This window comes from Ochotona princeps, chromosome 4 (genome assembly GCF_030435755.1).
Source record: "Ochotona princeps isolate mOchPri1 chromosome 4, mOchPri1.hap1, whole genome shotgun sequence".
Classification (NCBI taxonomy): Eukaryota; Metazoa; Chordata; class Mammalia; order Lagomorpha; family Ochotonidae; genus Ochotona; species Ochotona princeps.
In genome coordinates this window covers 51461664-51482869 of record NC_080835.1, presented here as the reverse complement: position 1 = coordinate 51482869, position 21206 = coordinate 51461664, and the positions used below count along the sequence as shown (strand labels likewise).

The window sequence follows — 21206 nt, the reverse complement described above, 5'->3', positions numbered from 1 at the left end:
GATCGATTATATTTTCTTTGTCTAATCACTGATTGCTAAATATCTGGGTTCATTTTGTATCTTTGCTATTATTTATTTTGCTGCAATAAACATGGGGCTATGATTACCCCTTTATACACTGATTTAATTTTCCTTGGATAAATTCTCAGTGTGGGGTGGTTGGGTCATTTGATAGGTTTATTTTCAGATTTCAGAGGAATCGCTGTACTGTCTTTCATGATGGCTGTGCTAGTTTACATTCCCACCAGCGTTGGATTAGGGTACCTTTTTGTCAACATTTCTTTTATTATTTTTTTTAAGATTTTATTCATTTTATTACAGCCAGATATACACAGAGGAGGAGAGACAGAGAGGAAGTTCTTCTGTCCGATGATTCACTCCCCAAGTGAGCCGCAACGGGCTGGTGCGCGCCGATCCGAAGCCGGGAACCTGGAACCTCTTCCGGGTCTCCCATGCGGGTGCAGTGTCCCAATACATTGGGCCGTCCTCGACTGCTTTCCCAGGCCACAAGCAGGAAGCTGGATGGGAAGTAGAGCTGCCGGGATTAGAACCAGCGCCCATATGGGATCCCGGGGCTTTCAAGGAGAGGACTTTAGCTGCTAGGCCACGCCGCCGGGCCCTCTTTTATTATTTTTTTAAAGATTTATTTATTTATTTTTTTTATTTGAAAAGCAGATTTTGCAGAGAGGAGTGACAGACAGAGGAATCTTTTGTCTGCTGATTCACTCGCCACATGGCTGCAGGGGCCAGCACTGAGCCAATCAGTTTGAAGCCAGGAGCCAGGGGCTTCTCTCTGGCTTTCTTTTTGGATGATACTCATTCTAGCTGGGGTGAAGTATTTCTTACTTGCATTTTCTTGATGGCTGGTGATCCTGAGCATTTTCTCATGTGCCTGTTGTACATTCAGATTTTGTTCTTTGAAAAATACTTGCTCATTTCTTTTTTATTTTTTAAAGATTCATTTGTTTTTATTGGACAGTGAGATATACAGAGAGGAGGAGAGGCAGAGAGGAAGATTCCGTTCGATGATTCACTTCCCAAGCGGCTATAATGGCTGGGGCTGAGCTGGTCTGAAGCCAGGAGCTTCTTCTGGGTCTCCCATGCTGCTGCTGCAGAGTCCCAAGACTTTGGGCCGTCCTCAACTGCTTTCCCAGGCCAAGAGCAGGGAGCTGGATGGGAAGTGGGGCTGCTGGGATTAGAACCGGCACCCATATGGAATCCTGGTGTATGCAGGGCGAGGACTTAGCCGCTATGCTACCGTGCCGGGCCCCGTTTCTTAACTATATTGCTTGTTGTGTGGCTGTTGAGTTTCTTGACCTCTTTATAGATTCTGTATATTAATCCTCTATCAGCTATATCATTTGCAAATATTGTCTCGTGTTATGTCTGTAGTGTCTGAATGACACATTTCTAGCATCTTTGTAAATTTCCAGATGCCATAAAGGCTAGGCTGAGCAGGCATTCTCTGTAGGATCAAGGATGGGAAAGCTACCATACGCAGCTACCCTTTTTAAATGGCATAAAAAAATAAATAAATCTCTAAAAATAAAATAAAGTAAATGCTGACAGCATGATGTTTGAGTAGGATGGCAGTGACTACTGGATTTTAGGCTTCTGATGAATGAATCGTGGCTTGGCCTGAGCCATTTGCTTTCCTCTTTGTGAAGCATTGAGGAACTTCTATCTTCATCTTTGGCTATCTCCAATTCAAACCCTCATAGAGTGATTACAGTGGACCATTTCTTGTTTGGCTGGTTAAGAAGCCGCAAGTTTGAAGGCTATTTTTGGTGGTATCTACCAGCAGAATTCTTTGTGCAATAAGGTGACTGTGGCTCTGTGGAAGCTAGTCTGCAAGGCTGAAAACAAAAGTATTTGGGGGCAGGACTGAAGGTCTGCTGAAGAGTCTCAAGCTTGTACTAAGCAGGTCCGTTACAGTTTAATGAACTTTATCTGGAGAAGATGCTCCGCAAAGATATCATTGCGAAAGCTACCACTGCAGTAATGTATTTCTTTTACTCCAAGGTAACTCTTCTCTCAGGAGCTTCAGATCCATTATTCTGCTGTTAGAGACCTCAACGGTCTTATCTGTGTAGATTCAGCATTCTAGCCTCTAGTTGTTCCATATTTTCTCTGGCCAATCTCCAAGAACACTTCCCTGGAAGCTTTTCCTTGAATCTTAAATGGTGATGTTACTTCCATAGAATCTGATAAATTCTTTGAGTGTAACTCTATTCTCGTGTCCTTATTTACCTATCTTTACTACTGGATGGTAAAGATGATACGCTGGTAAGCACTCTAACCCCTGCCCCTGATTTTTTAAAACATTATTTTCTTCTAACTATATTTTTCTCCAAAAGAACTACAGGTCTATTCAGAATTTTTTTAAAAAAAAGTCATTTGGAATAAATGGAACAATACACCAAGAAAGAAATACAGCTTTCCTTTTACTCCTTTTACTCCTCTCACACGTGGTAAGGCTAGGAAAACACAAGTTAACACACACACACACAAGATTCATACAACAAATGGATTTGTTAGGATGGTTCTTCATTTATAATCAAACACAGATGAAAAAATAATCTTTTTTCAAAGCAGATAATTTTTAAAGTGTACTGCTATAGCATCTAATATGGGTTACATACATTGACAATGAATAATGAATGGATAAATTAATGGGTTAATGGTGGATTTTAAGTGCTTTTCTCCCTCTTATTAGGAGCTTACGATCCCAACTGAGTTGATTTTTGTCGGTGGACCTTAGGCTGAGGTCAAAGTTTATGCTGTCTCTGTGGCAGACTTAAGATAACATGGAATGTTCTCCACTGGCTGCATGTTAATCATGGTCCTTTCCTTTTTTGGCATTCTGCTGTTCTCTTTAATTGCCATTTAAAGATCTGTATGCTGTGGATGAGCTGATGGAAGGAAATATTTCCCTGAGGACATAGTTTCTCACGGCAGCCAAGGCAATGTGTCTGATTAGCCTACTGATTGAATCACTGACCTCTGGAGACACTAGGAGGGAGTGAGAATATGTTTAAGCAACCAGAATTCTGTGTACTTGCATGGTAAAAGTCGGGGTGGGAGTGATGTTATAATAAAAAGAGAGAGTGGTCAGATAATTCTAGAGTTTTAAAATCTTTCTCAATACCGTGTTATAAATTTTCTTTTTGTGATACATTGAGGTTAGTGTAATAGAAAGGGCAGACTTCTTTTCCATTCCCAAGTCATTATGACTTTTAGGACAAACCACTGCTTGTCTGAGGGTCTCTTTATTTATCAAGTGAGATCAGGAATCTCTGCCATTTGACTCCATGTACTATATTGAGGATTGATGATATGCTAGATGAGAAGAGATGACAGTGCCTTGAGTGGGAAGAGTATGGCATGATCTTGGTCACCATTCCCTCTTTTCTCACTAGGATCTTTCTGTCCCTGGAGGCAATCAGCTATTGAAACCCTGTTGTGGATTCTATTTCTTTTAACTTGTTCTTTCTACTCTATCTTGTCACTCCTCATTATATAAGATGGGTGACCTACTAAGGCCAGTTGTCCCAGAGTATCCTCCATAGCCTCTGACTTTCCTGTGACAGATCACTCACCAGCATGCCTTGCTATGCTTTGTTTGGCAGTAGTAGAACCTGCATTTGAAATGGTACTTCCTCAGTTTACTTGCTGGTGCTCTTGAGCAAGATACTTAATCTCTCTGTGCCTTAGTTTCCTATCTATAAAATTAAAAGAATAAGAGTAATGACTTCATTGGCTTTTTGTGAGAATTAAATGGAGCAGTGTATGTGAAGAACTTAGAATAGGGCTTTTCATGTAGTAAGCATTCGGAAACATATATTTTGTCATAATTGCTATTATTTGTTTCATCCCTGATTGACACTTCTTTAGGCCAGGGGCAGTATTTTGTTTTCTTTTTTCTTGTTTTAAAATTTATTTATTATTCAATGATACAGTCCCATAGGTTCAGGGATTTCCCTTCCGTGTTCCCAAATCGCTCCTCCCACCAACTTCTCCCATGTCATTACCATAGTATAGTCCTTTACAATCAGTTATAAGTCCATCATTCTGCTATTTAAGTGTATGCTGATGTTGTAGGTATGGACAATGGCAGAGAGTCTAGCATCCTATTGTCAAGATACATTCAACAGTTTTATTGGGAATCTGTCTTTGATTTGAAAGTGGCAATGCACACTACATTGTATCTTCACATCTGTATATGATAGTCTCTACTACACAGTTCCTATACTATACATCCCCTTAAATGAAGGGCATAAGACAAAATCAACAGCAGAGAAAAAGAATAGAAAATCTTATGTTCTTCCACTAAGTAATACTACATACTGTTGAGATTCAGAAGGCCTGTGGTTCTAATGTAATAATGAGCCTCAGTGTTTCTTCTTGCTTTTTTCATAGTATTCCTTTTTGTACTATATTTTAGGGAAAACAATTTGATAGGCTTCAATTTTGTAAAGAAATTATATATTATATGTCCTTATCTGAATTCCAGAAAAACTGTCCTTTTTATGTCTGTAAATTTTCTTCAGTGAAATAAATACTTTAGTGGAAATTAAAAAAAAAAAAAAGGGAAGTTAGACTCAGGCCCAAGCACTCTAATAGGGGATGTGGGCGTCCCAAGTGACAACTTACCCAGTAGGCCAAATGCCTTCCCTGGTTTGAATTTTTTGAATAAGAAGTATACATTTGAGTATGGAGTCTGCCACATACAGTACTAACTTACGACTCTGAACAAGTTGGTTGCCTTCTCTAAGCTTAAGTTTTCAGACCTGTAGTCCTTGATTTGTGGAACTAATATGAATGTATGTAGACCAGTGTGTAGATGTGGTCCCCCTCCATAGCCTCCAGCCATGTGACTTGTGGGGCTCAGTGATCTGCTAGTGACTGTAGTAGCCCTTTACTGGGCTGCTGAGCCCAGGGACGCTTCTGAGGGGATGTTTCTGGATGGGTGCACTCCTTGGGATTGTTCTCCCTGAGATTCTAAGTTCCGAAAATAGGCACAGTATTTTTTCTGCCTCATAGTTTTCCGAATGTCTTCAGCAGCCAGAAGCACTTTTATTTTGGCTGCTTTTAGGTTGACTCTGTTTGGTCCTTGTCATTCTTCATCAGCTTATATTCAGTTTCCTGAGCTGATACACCTTTTCCAGGGTGAAAACATCACCCAGTCAAATTCTAGTTAAAGTACTTATCTGGTTCATTTTAGCCAGGGGGAGGCACCCTGGCCTGTGGGGTAAGTCTTGGGTTCCAGAACTGACTGTCACCATCTGATTGTGTAACCTTGTGCAATGCCAAGGCTTTTCTTGTCTGAGTTTTAGGTTTCTCATCATTAAATGAAGGATTTGCTCAAGACAGTGGGTTTTCAGCATCCTTCAGTTCTGTTTTAGGGACTCCTAGTTTCTTTTCTTGTAAACCTAAGTAGACTGGCTTGAATAATTGATAAAATTTTATCTAAGCCTGAGTATTTTCTTCTCTTTTTTTGTGTGTGTGTTTTTCCCCCCTCTGATTTGTATTGCCTTTTGGAGCATTTCTGTGACAGTTAACAGCTGCAACAGGAAACCTTTGAACACTTCTAACTTGGCAAAGGTTGCTGCTCCCCCTGAACCTCATCCCAGCCCATTTCCTGTGTTTACAGCCTTTGGGTTTTGCGCTTACTGACAAGGCTGACAGGTCAGACTGTAGTTCTCTGTTCACAGCCTGGTTCAAGGTAGATGAAAATGAAAATCAGCCCGAGTTTTGGAGTCAAGAAATAGGATTTCAGTCTCTGCTGTGTGGCCTTAGGCAAGTGATTTTTCCTTCAAGCATTCATTTTCCTCTGTAAAGGCAGAGTATCTAACAAGTAATACAGGCTCTGCTTTTGCAGAATATGAACATTTGTCTCCTGTTTATTCTTCCTGTTTAGCTTACATTTCTACATATTTCAACCTGTAAGAGACTTAGTGTAGCTCTCCTTGCATCTTCTATGAGACAAAATAAGAGAAAGAAAGGAAGCCAGAGAGCTTTCTCAGTCCCAGACTGGCAACAGAGAGGATCTGAGGTGTGAAGCTAGGGGGTCACACAAAGCGCCCAACAAATTGTCCATGTAGTTGGTAACTAGGTAGACACAGCGCTATATATTTATTCTTACTTAGTACTCTGGAGAGCACAATACTCTTGTATCAGTTGTGCTTTCACCATTTGTGTGACTTTAGGTAACCGCTTTTTGTATCCGAACTTCAATTTTCTCATGTTACATTGGATATAAGAAAATGACCAATCCATAAATTCTTGGAGGCAGGCTGTGTGTAAGGGCTCAACATAGTCTAGGCATGTTAATCTTCCCTTTTTCTCTTGTACTGTTGTACTGTTACAGTGTACAATTTTGATCTTGTGGAGAAAGCGAAAAGACACCTAAATCTTTTTTGGAGGGGTCAACACCACGCTGGGGGCAGTTCTATTGTGGCTAGAAGAACCCTTCTGAGATGGTATCTTGGTCAGCTGAGGTTCTGTGCTCTGACCTCAGAGCAGGGAACTCATGGAACCTGGTATAGCTATAAGGAAGGTTCCTAGTAGCAACAAGGTTTTCCCTGGGCCTTGTAGGGTCAGAAAGTCTTAAATATGAAGAGGAAGAAAAAGTCTAGGTACCTACTTAATTCTTTCTCAAACGCTAGTACTTTGCTTAGGTCACTTTCCTATGTATCTTCATCTGTCTTCATCTAGATATTTTCTGAGGGAGAAGTTTTTAAAAATTATTTTTAAATTTAAAATTTTTAATATTGTTTATATAGTTGAGCGGGTTGTATGTCCATGTTGGCCTCTGATTGGGGTGGAGAGATTCAGGTATGGAGGAAGGTGGGTAAGACACATATTTCATTTTTTTTTCCTTTTCATTTTTTCCTTTCCTTCACTAGGGAGGAAGGGAAGAAGGCTCCTTGTTGTCAAACTATATCAGCACCCAGGGATTGGGGACAGTCCTTTGATGATGCCACAGAGACCCCGATGTGGAGAAGAATGTTCTCAGGGTGTTGCTTGAGAGGTCTGGATAGACCTTAGTCATCAGTTTCATTGCTCCAGGGTTGAGAAAATGTGTCCAAGGTCTATTGGTTGACAAAGTCCACCTTAGTGCATCCATAGACCCAGAACACACTTCATAGCTTGGCTAAGAGAATTGTCCAACATGTTCTGCTTTCCATTTTCTAATGAGGCAATTGACGTCCCCTACTGGTCTAGATGAGTTGGCTGTCATGCCCCTTGCGTGCAACTGGGCATGCTGTCCATTGAACATGCATTAGCAACTGAGGAGGCCCAGCCCTGGTACAGGCACTCCACGGTCAGACTATATACCCTCTGATTTTCCCTGGGTCCAATGGTCCAATCTGGAAATCCTCCAAGAAACCTTGCCTGGGGTGACCTCAGACTTGACTCTTAGGTGTGCCAGCCAGTACAGGTTTAGGTGTGGTCTGTCACCTGCACCAACTAATGCACATATGGGTGGGAGCAGCTTGGTAAAGTCCCACTTTAGCCCCGTAACTCACACAAACCAATAAGTGCTACAGCCCAGCCCAACCAGCCTGCTACAGACCTGGTCCTCGTGAATACCGGTGGGTGCTGTGGCCTAGTTGGAGTGACCCCCAATAATGCCCACCAGACCTGTCTCCAGCCCTTGTGTTTGCCTGTGCCAGTCTTTGCTGCAGCCTAGTTTGACCTAGCCCAGCTCTCCTGTACACCTAAGAGTACTGAGGCCTAGCTTAGCTCACCCCACAACCAGACCCAGCCATCACGTATGCTGACAGGTGCCACTGCCTTGTCCAGCCTGGCCTGCCCCTATTCCTGATTCTTGTGCTCACTGGCTCTAGGTACAGCCTAAGAGCGGAGTGATGGCAGATCCCCTGCTAGGCATTTTCCCAGTCCAGGATCTTGCACCAACTAGGGGGTACTGTAGTCCAGCCTGACATAATTGGCACCCAATCCCAGCACTTGCCAGCTGGTGCTGAAGTCTAGCTCAGCTGGCTTGTATCCATTCTGGCTTTTGTCTGTGCCAGTGGGTGAGCAACCCAGCCCAGCTTAGCTCACCCCCATACTGACCCAACCCTGGGCCCAGTTCTCATGCTCACCAATGGAAGCAGCAGCCCAGCAAGGGAGTTACCCTACCACATCTGCTGCTAGCCCTTGGTCTTGCATGTGCCAGCAGGTGCTGAGGCCCAGTCTGAGTGGCCTGCATAAATTCTTAATAGAGAGAAGAATTGAAGAAAAGGGAGATTCCTTCTTAATGAAATAATATTTGCTATAGACAAACTGGTTTTACTTTATCAATGAGGTATATAGTTTGCTTGTGTAGTCTTAAATATTTCAACAACTGCATTATTATGCCACATTTTACAGATGGGAAAAAATACCTTCAAAAGGTTAAGCAACTTCTCCAGTTCGGTATTAACAAGTTACGATGACAAAACAAAAGAGCCCTGCATATAATTGAGTTTGGCTTGAGTCATCTTAGAAAATATGAATAATTTAGCAGTTCTCAGTTGTACTTATTCTTCCAAGTTGTAAGTCTATAGCAGTCAGGGTCTTGTTTATTTATTTATTTATATTTATTTATTTATTTATTTATTGGAAAGTCAGACATACAGAGAGGGGAAGAGAGACAGAGAGGAAGATCTGTCCACTGATTCACTCCCCAAGTGGCTGCAATGGCTGGTGTGAGCCAAGCCAAAGCCAAGAGCCAGGAACCTTCTCCGGTCTTCCATGTGGGTGCAGGGTCCCAAGGCTTTGAGCTGTTCTCAACTGACTGCTTTCCCAGGCCACAAGCAGGGAGCTGGCAGGGAGCTGGATGGGAAGCAGGGCTGCCAGGATTATAACTGGCACCCATATGGGATCCCAGTGCATACGAGGCGGGGACTTCAGCTGCTAGACTACCACACTGAGCTCATCAGAGAGGGTCTTTTTATCTTTTTCTTCCAGAAAATTTTTTTATTTCTATCTCCAACTGACACTTCTTGTTCTTAATAGTAACTCTTAAATTTTCTAAATGTTTACTTCTACCGTTGATTCAGTCTACCTTCCTACTCCAACCTTGCATTCCTTAATTCTTTCCCTAAATCTTTTAACAGGCATCTACTATATGACAGACTAGAGGTGAATGCAAATAATAATTCTTCCTTGGATCTTTCAGTGTAAGTAGATAGATCATTACAATAAAATTAATATCGTAATAGTTGATGCTTACTATGTGCCAGGCTGTCCCTGAAGCCATTTATGTGTCTTAACTAATTTAATTCTCACAACTCTGAAGTAGAAATTACTTCTTTCTTTTTGTACAGATAGAGCAAAGGCATAAGGAGCTTAAGTAGTTGGATCAAATTTGATAGAAACTTAAGAGGGGGTCTTAATAAAACCATATTATTATTATTATCATTTTAAAGATTTATTTACTGTTGTTGGAAAGTCAGATTTACAGAGAGATGGAGAGACAGAGAGGAAGATCTTCTGTCTGCTGGTTCATTCCCCAAGTGGCTGCAACGGCTGGAGCTGAGCTGATCCAAAGCCAGGAGCCAAGAGCCTCCGCTGAGTCTCCCACATGCGTGCAGAGTCCCAAGGCTTTGCTCCATTCTCTGCTGCTTTCCCAGGCCACAAGCAGGGATCTGGAAGGGAAGTGGAGCAGCTGGGATATGAACCAGCACCCATATGGGATCCTGGTACATGCAAAGCAAGGACTTTAACCATTAGGTTGCCATGTTGGGCCCAATCAAATCATATTATAAGTACCAATTATAAGGAGGTTTCTAGAGGCATTAGAAAAAGCCTAAAATTTGAAACCTGAGTAGACTTATATCTCATAAATCCATATTTTTTCTGTAGTCATTTTTTAGTTTATGGATACTGAATGTTAGGAATCACTCTTTCAGGAGTTTGGTAGCTTTGTAGATTTTTTAAAGTTAAAAATTTTAATAAGTAGTTGTAGATTTACACAGAGTTTTAAGAAATTATATGAAGATATCACTAGTTTTCTCCAAGTGTAAATTTGAAAAAATCTGTACTATAATATTTTCTGTTTTTGTTTGCTCAGTTATATACGTGTGTGGGTGTGTCTAATTTCCATCCAATACCACAAGATCCTTTCTGTCCTTTTATAACCAGTCTCGTCATTTTTTTCCTTTTTTTTTTTACAGGCAAAGAGTTTTATTATGAGATAGAGTCTGATAGACTGCTCCCTTGTGGGAAACAGCCCAGGGCCACTTCCATATGTTGGGGTGACCATGTGAGCGAAGCAGTGCCCAGAGTGTACAGTACTTGGCTTTCATATAAAAATTTGGGGTGTGGGGGATGGGAAAAAGCAGCAGCTCAGTTTGTGCACATTTGTGATCTGTAGCACAGAGTACTCATCATGGCTGTTGCTGACTTACATAGAGACAAGGTTAAGTTGATTCAGCATTCCAAACATTCCTGGATGGGAGTGTAAGCTTGACTTCCAGCAAGTTGGTGGAATCACTTCTGGTCTGCTCAATCTAACATTTCCACATTTTATTTGGTGATATTGGTGGGCACTGTTTGGAGCTAAAAAGGGGGGTGTCATGGGGGAGGGCTAGGCCAGAACATGAGTAAGCAGAGGTTGTGGCAAAGAAAAATGCTCCAGCAAGGAGCTGTGGGATGGAATTATTCTGACCTGCTTCTAGTCCTGGGCTCCCTCATTCTCTCTCTCTGTTTAGGTAAACTCTGGCTATTGTCAGGAATTAGGGTAACTGTTCTGGCTTTTTTTGAGCTGAGTATGAGCAAAGTAGGAGGCCTGTGGTCAAGCCAGAACTCCAGTAGAAGATGCCGTTTGGGGGCTGCAGTGCCAGCTAGCAGAAGCTGTTTCTGAGGTCTTACATGCATGGGCACTTGAGTTTCAAGTCCTGGAGGACAGATATCTTTTTTTTTTTAATGTAACCATAGTTTATTGATATTTATAAAATTTTTACCAGTATAAAACTGCTGCCAACTTACTTTCTTTCTTTCTTTTTTTTTTTTTTTTTTTTGAAAGTGGGTAATACCATTGTTTCCACATCAATATCATTTTACCCTGTATCTGGGGTCAGGAAAAAAAACAAAGGGAAAAGCCCCACCCAACCTCCTACCCATCCCAGATCCCCAATGGGAGGTGCGCTCTGAGGGTCCTGCTCATACAGTTTTGATAGTTCATCAGTTCTGGATTGCTGCCAGTCTCTCAGTTCCAATCACAACGAATCCTATTCACAATCCACTGGCTGACAGTCTCTTCATGGATGGGGTTCTAAGATCAGCAGTTCAGTTGGAGGGTTCTCCAAAGAAACTTCATCTGAGATGATCCCATGCCTGATTGTTGCGCGAGTTTGCTAGTACAGAGTCCGACATCATCCGTCACACCAATCAGCTTATGCTCATGCTGGTCGTTGGGATTGCTGGGTTCATTCTGTTTCCAGCCCTGTCTTCCTCATGAACCAACCGGTGTTGTAGTCCAGTTCGATCCTGCCCACTTCATACTCGGTCCTCACGCAAACCGGTTGGAGCTGCAGCCTGGTTGGGGCAACTCCCCATAACCCCCACCAGTTCTGCCCCCTACCTGGTTCCCATGCTTGCCAGTACGCACTGCAGGCTTGTCAAGTCTGTCCCACATTCTGTTTAGCTCTCGCACATGTCGATGGGCATTGAAGCCCAGCTCAACCCAACCAACCTACTATCCAGCCCACACACCTACTGGCAGGTGCCCTTCTGTACCCCTGTCCCCTGCCCCTGTCCTGGTGTACGTGTGGAGGACAGATATCTAACAAATAAATACACGAAGTCCCAAAGGACAGAGTCATTACAGGATCCAGAAAAGCTCTAATACTACCCACATCCAGAAGAGGTGAATAGAAGTTGACAGGAAGGGTTTGATAATTGGTTGGGTGTTAAAGCCTGACCAAGTGTATATAAGGCCCAGGCCTATCTCTCTCTTCATGAGGGGTTCTGGAAGAGACATCGTAAGGGAGGTGTGAGACTCTTCAGGGCATATATCCCATGACTCCCATTACGTGACTGTTTTGAGAGTCTAGCTGGGATGAATAGGAGACTAGTACAGAATAAGCAGTGTTTCAAGATGGACATGTACAGCTTTACCTGTGATGTCACTGACCCTAGGCCATCTCCTCCATATAGTGATGGTTGTTTTGGAAGCTGGATGATGTATTTCAACTAATGGCCTAGCAAGGTTTTTTACCCACGAGACTTACAGCCGACAGGTCAGTTCTGTTTCCAGTGGCCTGGCTCTTGGTAGAGCTGACAGGGTTCTTTGAGAGCTGCTTCCATCATGGGCAACAGTGTGCCTGATTATCTGCCTTCTCACATTGCAAGCAGGTACTAGTTGAGGGTGGGCTGGTCTTGCCTGGTCTCCTTGAGAGCAGATCATTGTATAAAGCCACATTAATGGGCCTCTTCCACTTCCCCAACCCCTTCTCTATCTAGAATATGTCTGACCTCCATTCTTAAAATTTTTTCCATTCAGAAATGTTATAGAGGGCCCGGCACAGTAGCCTAATTGTTAAAGTCCTTGCTTTGCACGCACCAGGATCCCATATGGGTGCTGGTTCTAATCCTGGCAGCCCCGCTTCCCATCCAGCTCCCTGCTTGTGGCCTGGGAAAGCAGCAGAGAATGGAGCAAAGCCTTGGGACCCTGCACGCACGTGGTAGACTCAGCGGAGGCTCTTGGCTCCTGGCTTTGGATCAGCTCAGCTCCAGCCGTTGCGACCACTTGGGGAGTGAACCAGCGGATGAAAGATCTTCCTCTCTGTCTCTTCTCCTCTCCGTATATCTGCCTTTCCAATAAAAATAAAATAAAAACGCTATAGAATTATAGAGTATGTAAACTTTTAGAGTTAGCTCTTTTTTCAAACATAATTTCCTTAAAATCTTCCAAGTTCTAGAATTTAACTGTTCTTCAGTTGAAAAATAAATAAATGGATTCTAATTTTTGGACTTACAAGTAAAGCTTCTATTAACATTTGTGTACAGGTAAAGGAGTTCATACAGGAAAGTTAATTAATCCGATTTAAAGTTTAGAAAAATGCTGACTTCTTGGTAGAGGAAGAGTTTTAGAGAAATCAGAACTGAGTCAGGGAAATCAATGAAGAAAATGCTGTAGTAACCTAGGCAAGGGATGTCAAGAACTGAAGTAAGTTCTCTGTGGATTGGGGCATGCTTCGCTTTAGAGTCCTTGCCATCTGCATCATCAGGCTTGTTTAGACAAAGGTGCAGACTGGGGAAACTGTCTATAAGGAGGTCTGGTATACTTTATTCTGGATGGTCTCCATCCAGGAAGATGCTGTGCTACCATAGCTGAGAAAGGCAGCCGATAAGGAAGCTTCGGAAGGGAAGCATCAGAACCTAGTTCTTAGAATGCTCATCCAACTACCAAGTTGTTCAGGAGATATGTCTGTTCTCTTCTCCCAAGAAAAGAAGGGTCAGTTATTTCTTGTATTGTCTTAGTGGGGGATTATGTGGAGCAGAAAGGTAATGAGAAGCTCTCTTCTAGTTCTGGACTGTTTTGGAGCCCAGGAATGTGTTCTCCAGCAAGCCAGCCAACAACATGCCTGGGAGGTTTGAGCCATCCTCTTGTTGCTATGGAAACAGAAATTCACATTATTTTTACCTCGTGTAATGGTGTGCCTGTCTCCTCAGTGTTTATATCTTCTGGCACTCATCACTGTGTTTTGGGGGCTGTTATTCGGACTGATTGTTGGAAGAGAGAGTCTCATTTCTGAACCCAGAAGGGTGCAGTTGTAGAGTATCACTGTGATGGATTTGGCATTTTCCCTGGGAATTATGCAAAGCCCCTCTCTGGGAATAGCCTTAGGTATTGACCTCAACGTTTTAGGAAGTTTTTCTTGGCAGGAGGCTGCTTTGAGTTGTCTATAATTATTTTTTTGACATCTCACACCCTGAATGAGTATTGGCTAGGGCACAAGAATGCTTGTGTCAGGCTTTAAATTAGAGAATTTGGGGTGGCTTTTTAATAAATTTGTCTTGATTTAATTCCTCTTGAGCTGTCTTGCTTCTTGGCACAGTTGCTTTAGAATATAAAGTTTATGGCATGTACTACCCCAAAACTGGGAAAGCAAATCTTCGAAGTTTACCTATAGCTTTCAGTGTGTCTTTTTTTTTTTTTAAGAATTAATTTAATTTATTTGAAAGGCAGAGTTATGGAGATAGAGAGTTCTTCTATCCGCAGGTTGAATTCCCCCAAGTGGTCACAACAGCCAGAGATCAGCTGGTCCCAAGCCAGGATTCAGGAGCTTCTTCTGTGTCTCCTACATGGGTGTAGTGACTCAAGGACTTGGGCTGTCTTCTGTTGCTTTACCAGGTGCATTAACAGGGAGCTGGATCAAAAGTGAAGCAGCCGGGAAATTGAACCAGCAGCCATATGAGATATTAGCACCCCCAGCACTGGCTCCTCAGTGTATCTTGAACAGATATTGTGTTACCCAGCACTGGGCTAGCCTAAGAGTGACTAGACACAATGGAACACCAGAAAAGTCAGACTCCTTTTGATACATATAGTTGGGACGATGGGATTTTTCTGGTAAAGCAAAGAGTAGAGGGAGATCTGACAAATGACTATTCAGATAAGAAAGTCTGTCCTTAACAGTAGTAAGTATATAAGAAAATTGGAATTTAAAGATCCACACCTGTTACCCATGAAATTCAGTATATATTTTAGGAATGGAGAGTATTGGGAGACAGGAGTAGAGAGGATCCTCCAAGTATGTGTGTGTGTTTAAGATTTATTTATTTTTTTTGGAAAGGCAGATTTACACAGAGAAGGAAAGACAGAGAGAAAGATCTCCTACCTGCTGGTTTACTACCCAAGTGGCTGCAATAGCGGGAGCTGAGCCAATTCCAAGCCAGGAGCCAATAGCTTCTTCTGGGTCTTCCACATGGGTGCAGTGTTTCAAGGTTTGGGCCGTCCTCTACTACCTTGCTAGGCCACAAGCAGGGACCTGAATGGGAAGTGGAGCAGCTGGGACACAAACTGACACCTGTATGGGATCCCAGCATTTAGAGGTAGAGGATTAGCCACTCGAACTGTTGCACAGGGCCTATAGTGGCTTTTTTTTTGTGTGTGTTATTTCCCAATGCCATTGACTGCTACAGTCTTCAGCTATTAGCCACTTGAAAGTGTTAAATGAGTGTTAAATGAGTGTTGAAATGGATGTTGTATCATAGGAACACAGCACACTTTAAATTCAATGGAAGAAATAGAAGTGCAGGCAAAAAAGTGTGTTTAACAGTGTGTGGCTCTGCAGGAGCCTACGGAGGAGGCAAAGGAACTCGGAAGAGTTAGTAGGCGCCTGCAGTTAAGCACAGGTGTTAGTGATTCAGGCCGTGCTTGGGATGAACCATTTTCTTCCAAAAGGAGGCTTCTTTTGAGATCAAAATTTGATGAAAAACATGCTTTTAATTGATGATGGTAAAAATGGGACACAAGGAACACCTAATTGTTCCATTGTGAAGAGATGGCTAAAGATATTTCTTCTGTTCTGTCAGGTGATTAGATTTAATCTGCTTTCACAGAAGTATATTGTTTTGTTCTTTTTGCTCCTGTACAAGGAACTCAGTGTTACCTTTCTAGTCACACACACACACTTACAGAGAGGAGAGACAGAGAGAAAGGTCTTCCATTTGGACTGCAACAGCTAGAGCTGAGCTGATCCAAAACCAGAAGTCAGGAGCCTCTTTCAGGTCTCCCATATCAATGCAGGGACCCAAGGACTTGGGTCATCCTCTATTGCTTTCCCAGGTCTTAAGCAGAGGGCTGGATCAGGAGTGGAGCAACTGGGACAAGAACAGGCACCCATATGGGATTGCAGGCACCACAGGGAGGAAGATTAGCTTGTTGAGCCACAGCCTCTGATCTTTATAGTCTTAAAAAATATTTATTTATTTGTAAGATTTATGGTGGGGTGAGGTGAGAGTGGGGTTGGGTAAGGGTTGAGGGAAGAGGAAGAGAGAGATTGATCTTTATTTGTTGACTCATTGGAGTGGCCTCGGCTGGGCCAAGCCAAAGCCAGAAGCCTGGAATTCCACCTGGTCTACCTTGTGAATGTCTTCTGCTCCTCTCCCTGGTGCATTGGCGTGAAGCTGGGTTTGGAAGTAGAACAGCCGGAATTGAACTGGTGCCCATACAGGATACTGGTAGCCTCACAGGCAGCACCCCAATGCATTGCACCACACTGTTAGCTTCTTACAATGATTTCAAACATGCAAACAAAACTCAACGAAAGCTGATGCCAATTCTAATGATAATGGGCCAAGTGTTACTTTTGTTTTTCTTTTGTCAGTGAGCTGGACAAAATGTAAATTAAAGGTAAATCCAAAAAGTTCAATGTTGTCACAAATGGGGAATAGTACAAGCCTAGTTAGGGCTTCTTTTGTCTGTTTTTCTTTTTTCAATTTTTATCTTTGACGTTATTATTTGTTTTTAATGTATATTTATTTAAAAGGCAAAATGTCAGAGAGAAAAGAGAGAGAGATCTTCATCTACTAGCTCTCTCTAAATGGCTGAAATGACTGGGCTGGGCCAGACTGAAGCCAGAGATGAGTACTATTGTCATATATAGGAATATAGAGAAGGGAAAAATTTCAGTATATGAAGAAATATTACAGGAAGCAGAAGTAAATACTAGAGCTGAGACTATATGGATAGCAGGTACCACTTCACTGTGGGTCTTGCAGACCACATTAGGAAATTTAAACTTTATCTTTGAAATAATGAGAAGTTTTTGAAGGATTATGAGCAGGAAGTGAGTAGGATGGTGTATACTTGTGCTGCCTATAGTAGTGTTCCTGTAATTGAGTATTTGGAATTTCTTCCCTGGGATTCATGGATTATGTGAAGAATATGATTTGGAATAGTTAAGGAGTATCAGGCTAGGATTGGTGATTGATTAAATGTAGAGGTGAAGGAGAGTGAGATGTTAAGTGTCCAACATAAGCAAGAATTTGGAGCTTTAAGAGAAGATTAGCTTATATTTGGAAATCTAAATTAAAGTTCAGGTGCCTGAGAGAAATCCATATAGAGATGGCTTCTGGTAATTGGGTTCTGTAGGTTTTTGTGTGTCAGAAGTGAAATTGTAGCCTGAAATATAAATTTGGTAGTTTGGTTGCTAGTAATTTCCTTAATTATCAATTGAAGCTACAAGAAATGATGAGGTCATTTTAGGAAAATGTGCAGGATGGGAGAAGAGAGCCAGAGCTGAACTCAAAGATGTGATGTTATGAATTTGTTCAAGCATGACATTCATTCATTCAGCCAGCATTTACTAATTTAATGCTTGATAGGGCAAATGTTAGAGGTAATGTCATACTGGGTGCTTGGGGATAAAATGAATTATGCTTTGGACCATTTTTGTGGTGAGCAAGTTTAGCTTCCATTTAAGATGCTGGCCACCCAAATAGGAGCTGGTTCATGTTCTGGCTGCTGCACTCCCTGCTATTGCCTGGGAAAGCAGCAGAGGATGGTCTGTGCCCACGTGGGAAACTTGGTAGTAGCTCTACTCCAGACTTTGGCTTTGGCTTGGCCTCGCCATGGCTGTTGAAGCTATCTATAGAGTGAACCAGTGGATGGAAGATTCTTGCTCTCTGTCTCTACTCCTCTCTCTATAACTCTGCCTTTAAATCAATCAATCAATCAATAAATAACAAAGCATTTTTAAAAAGCGAGTTATACTTGGTTAATGCCTTCTGTATTTGGCATACAAACTCAGAACATGGACAAAATGCCTTGGACCACAGAGGAGTGAGCAGTGAGTGACTAGCTCTGCCTGGGGAAAGATGAGGCGATCTGTACATAAAGGCAACTTCTTTGTGGTTCTGTCTGCCAATAGTTAGCAAAGTGCAATCTGCAGACCATTGTGGAGGGATGTCACCAGCATTATTTTCAAATTCATTTCCATTATGATGCTAAGATAGTACTTTCTTCTAATAACTTTTTATGTCTTTGTGCTGATATTATAAAAGTAGTGGTAGAAAATTGCAGGTGTCTTAACACAAGTCATAGAAGTGGCACCAAATTGTATGTATGATCATTGTAGTCCTCATTTTCACACACGCTCGATTTAGAAAAAAACTTTTAGTAAAGAAGTAAGACATCATTAACATTATTGTATCTCCCAAATTTCCTGCGTTTCAGTATTCCATGTGATTAACTAGGAAGTACACATAAAGCACTTCTTCAGCTAGAGGTCGGATGGTTATCTCAAGTAAAAGCATTTGCATGATTAAATTGTAAGCTGAACTGTCCTCCGCTTTCCCCCCAGAGAACACTGCTTTTAGTAGAAAGTACTGCTGATAGATGAACTGGTTATTCCAAGGTATGTGGCAAGCATTTTCTTGAAAATGAATGAAATGAATCCTCTGCTTCATGGAAACAAGTGGTAGTATTTATTGACAACGAGAAAATATTCCACTTTTAAGTGAAAATTAGATGCTGGGAAACTAGTATTTATCACTCAGCTAGACTAAAAGCTTTTCTGATGAAAAGTGATGCTAATAATTGTAATTATTTTGATGTTATATAAATGAAATGTGCCAGCATTTGGAAGCTGCAGAACTTCGTGAACCAAGTGTCTAGTTCATCAGTGCCTCATGTTACAAAATCAAGTGTGTATAAAAAAATACTTTCAAAGTGTAAGATAGGCCAGTGGATTTTAATATTAAAAAAAAAAGTTTTTGAGCCCGGCGGCGTGGCCTAGCAGCGAAAGTCCTCTCCTTGAACACGCCGGGATCCCATATGGGTACTGGTTCAAATCCCAGCAGCTTCACTTCCCACCCAGCTCCCTGCTTGTGGCCTGGGAAAGCAGTCGAGGACGGCCCAATGCTTTGGGACCCTGCACCTGTGGGAGACCCGGAAGAGGTTCCAGGTTCCTGGCTTCGGATCGGCACAGCACCAGCCGTTGCGCTCACTTGGGGAGTGAATCATCGGACAGAAGATCTTCCTCTCTGTCTTTCCTCTCTGTATATCTGACTTTGTAATAAAAATAAATAAGTCTTGAAAAAAAAGTTCTCAAAAAGTGCATCCATGGACCCAGTGCAATGGCTCAGTGGCTAAAGCCTTGCTTTGTATGTGCTGGGATCCCACATGGGTGCCGGTTCATGTCCCAGCTGCTCCACTTTCCATCCGGCTCTCTGCTTGTGAACTGGGAAAGCAGCAGAGGACAACCCAAAGCCTTTGGTCCCTGCACCCATGTGGGAGATCCAGAAGAAGCTCCTGGCTCCTGGCTTTGGATTAGATCAGCTCTGGTTGTTGCAGTCACTCGGGGCGTGAACCAGCAGATGGAAAATCTTTGTCTCTCATTCTCCCTATTGGATCTGCCTTTTCATTGAAAATAAATAAGTCTTTAAAAAAATGAAAAAAGAAAGTGCATCAATGTAATTTTGGATGCCACAGGGCAAATGAGCTTTAAGAAACCCACTGGTTCTCAACTTAGAGTGTATTATCAGAAAAGACTAGTTATAATTATCTGAAAAGAATATCAAGATATTCTCATATTTTTAAAAAGTACATATCTGTATTTCAATATTCCAAAAAATAATAGATAAGAGATTGAATATACAAATAGATATTAGGATGAACCTTTAAAAATATTTATCTAATCATTTGAAAGGAAGAATGGGGGAGAGAGAAAAAGAGAGGGAAGGAGGGAGGGAGAGAGAGAGAGAGAGAGAGAGAGAGCATTGTCTTCTGTTTGCTGGTTCACTCCCCAAATGGCCATAGTAGCTAGTTTTGAGCTAAGCTGAAGCCAGGAGAACAGGAGCAGGAACACCATCCTAGTCTCCCACATGGAAGGGGCCTCAGTATTTGGGCTGTTTTCTGCTGTCCTCCCAAACACATTAGGAGGGAGCTTGATCAGAAGTAGAATAGCTGGGACTCATTGGTGTTGTGATATGGGATGTTGGTGTCCCAAGCCGCAGCTTAACCAATGGGCCATAGTGCCACCCCTAAAACTGTCTTCTGTTAAACCGGACATTGAAAAAATTTGCAAACATGTAAAACGTTCTCACCTTTCTCGCAAATTTTTGTCAGAAAACATAGTATTTTTAAAAATAAAACATGCCAAGTAGGTCCTTGCACCTACTGATCTGTGTAAGACAGGGATGCTAAGTCACAGCATCTAAGGGGACAGGACAAGAGAGGGGCTCTACCAAGTTGAATCAGAGCAACCACTGGCCTTCACAAGATCTAAGGCTGGAATAGGCCCAGTTGGGCAGCTAAGGGGATACTCTAGCTTGGTTGAGTTTCCCACCAATGAGCGCATGGGCCGTAAATGGGGCTGCGTTCCGATCAGGATACGAGTGTAATCCCACTTGGCACAAGTGTGGACTGGGAATGGAAGCACCAAGCCGGGCCAGACTCCAACACCATCTGGTGCTCTGCAGGACCAGGGGAAATGTATGACAGACTAGGCTAGGTCTCAGCCCTTACTGAACCATGTGTAAGCTGTATGGGGGTATGGAAGAGCCATGGCTGGGTTGAAACATCCAACAATAAGAACCAGATTGGGTTGAAGAACAGTCAGGAAACACCACTGTTCCTGCTAGGACAGGAGGTGAACTGAACAGGGCTGGCTCATGGACCCACTGGTATGCGTAAAACCTGGCACTGGGAGAGTTTCTGATGGAGGAACCTGGGCAACTCCTCTGGCAGGACACAGTCCCTGCAAGTAAGCGCAAGAAGCACAATAGGAAACAGCCCAGAACAGGCTATGGAAACTATCCCACTGGTATACACATGGCATGGGTTGGGGGCAGACCAGGCTGAACCTGTTCACATCACCCGTTGGTGAGTCAGAGCGCCAGAACAGAGTGTGAGTCGAGCCAGGTTCGGTTGCAACACATACTAGTACACAATAAGGAATGCCAAGGTGAGATGAGCCGTACCGGATGTAGTTGCAGCGCCCAAACAGCACATGTGATAATCAGGGGGAGGAGGCAAAGCTGACAGGGGAATGTGGGCTCCCCTGCTGGAAACTACTTCCATTGGAAAGCGTGAGTCGGGATGGGGGCAGATCAGAATAGGCAGGGCTGTTACACCTGTGGGTCTCATGTGGGCTAGATAAGGGAAGGACTATGGTGGGCTGACTGTTCCGACTGGTGAAAGCAAAAACTAGAGTGGGTGAGGGTTGGTTGGGCTAGCCGCAGTACTAGCTGGCAGAGGCTGG

At 42.6% G+C, this 21206-nt stretch overlaps 1 protein-coding gene across 5 annotated transcripts in view; it reads left to right on the top strand.

Moving 5' to 3' along the window:
- Window positions 1–21206, top strand: part of STIM1 (stromal interaction molecule 1) — a 231922-nt gene that overhangs the window by 98627 nt on the left and 112089 nt on the right. The window contains exon 2 of one of the 5 annotated variants that reach the window (XM_058663484.1): window positions 9108–9170. The exons of the other annotated variants lie outside the window; for them this stretch is intronic. The gene's annotated coding sequence lies outside the window, so the exon portion shown is untranslated. The remainder of the gene's footprint in view (window positions 1–9107; window positions 9171–21206) is intronic. 5 annotated transcript variants of the gene reach the window in all.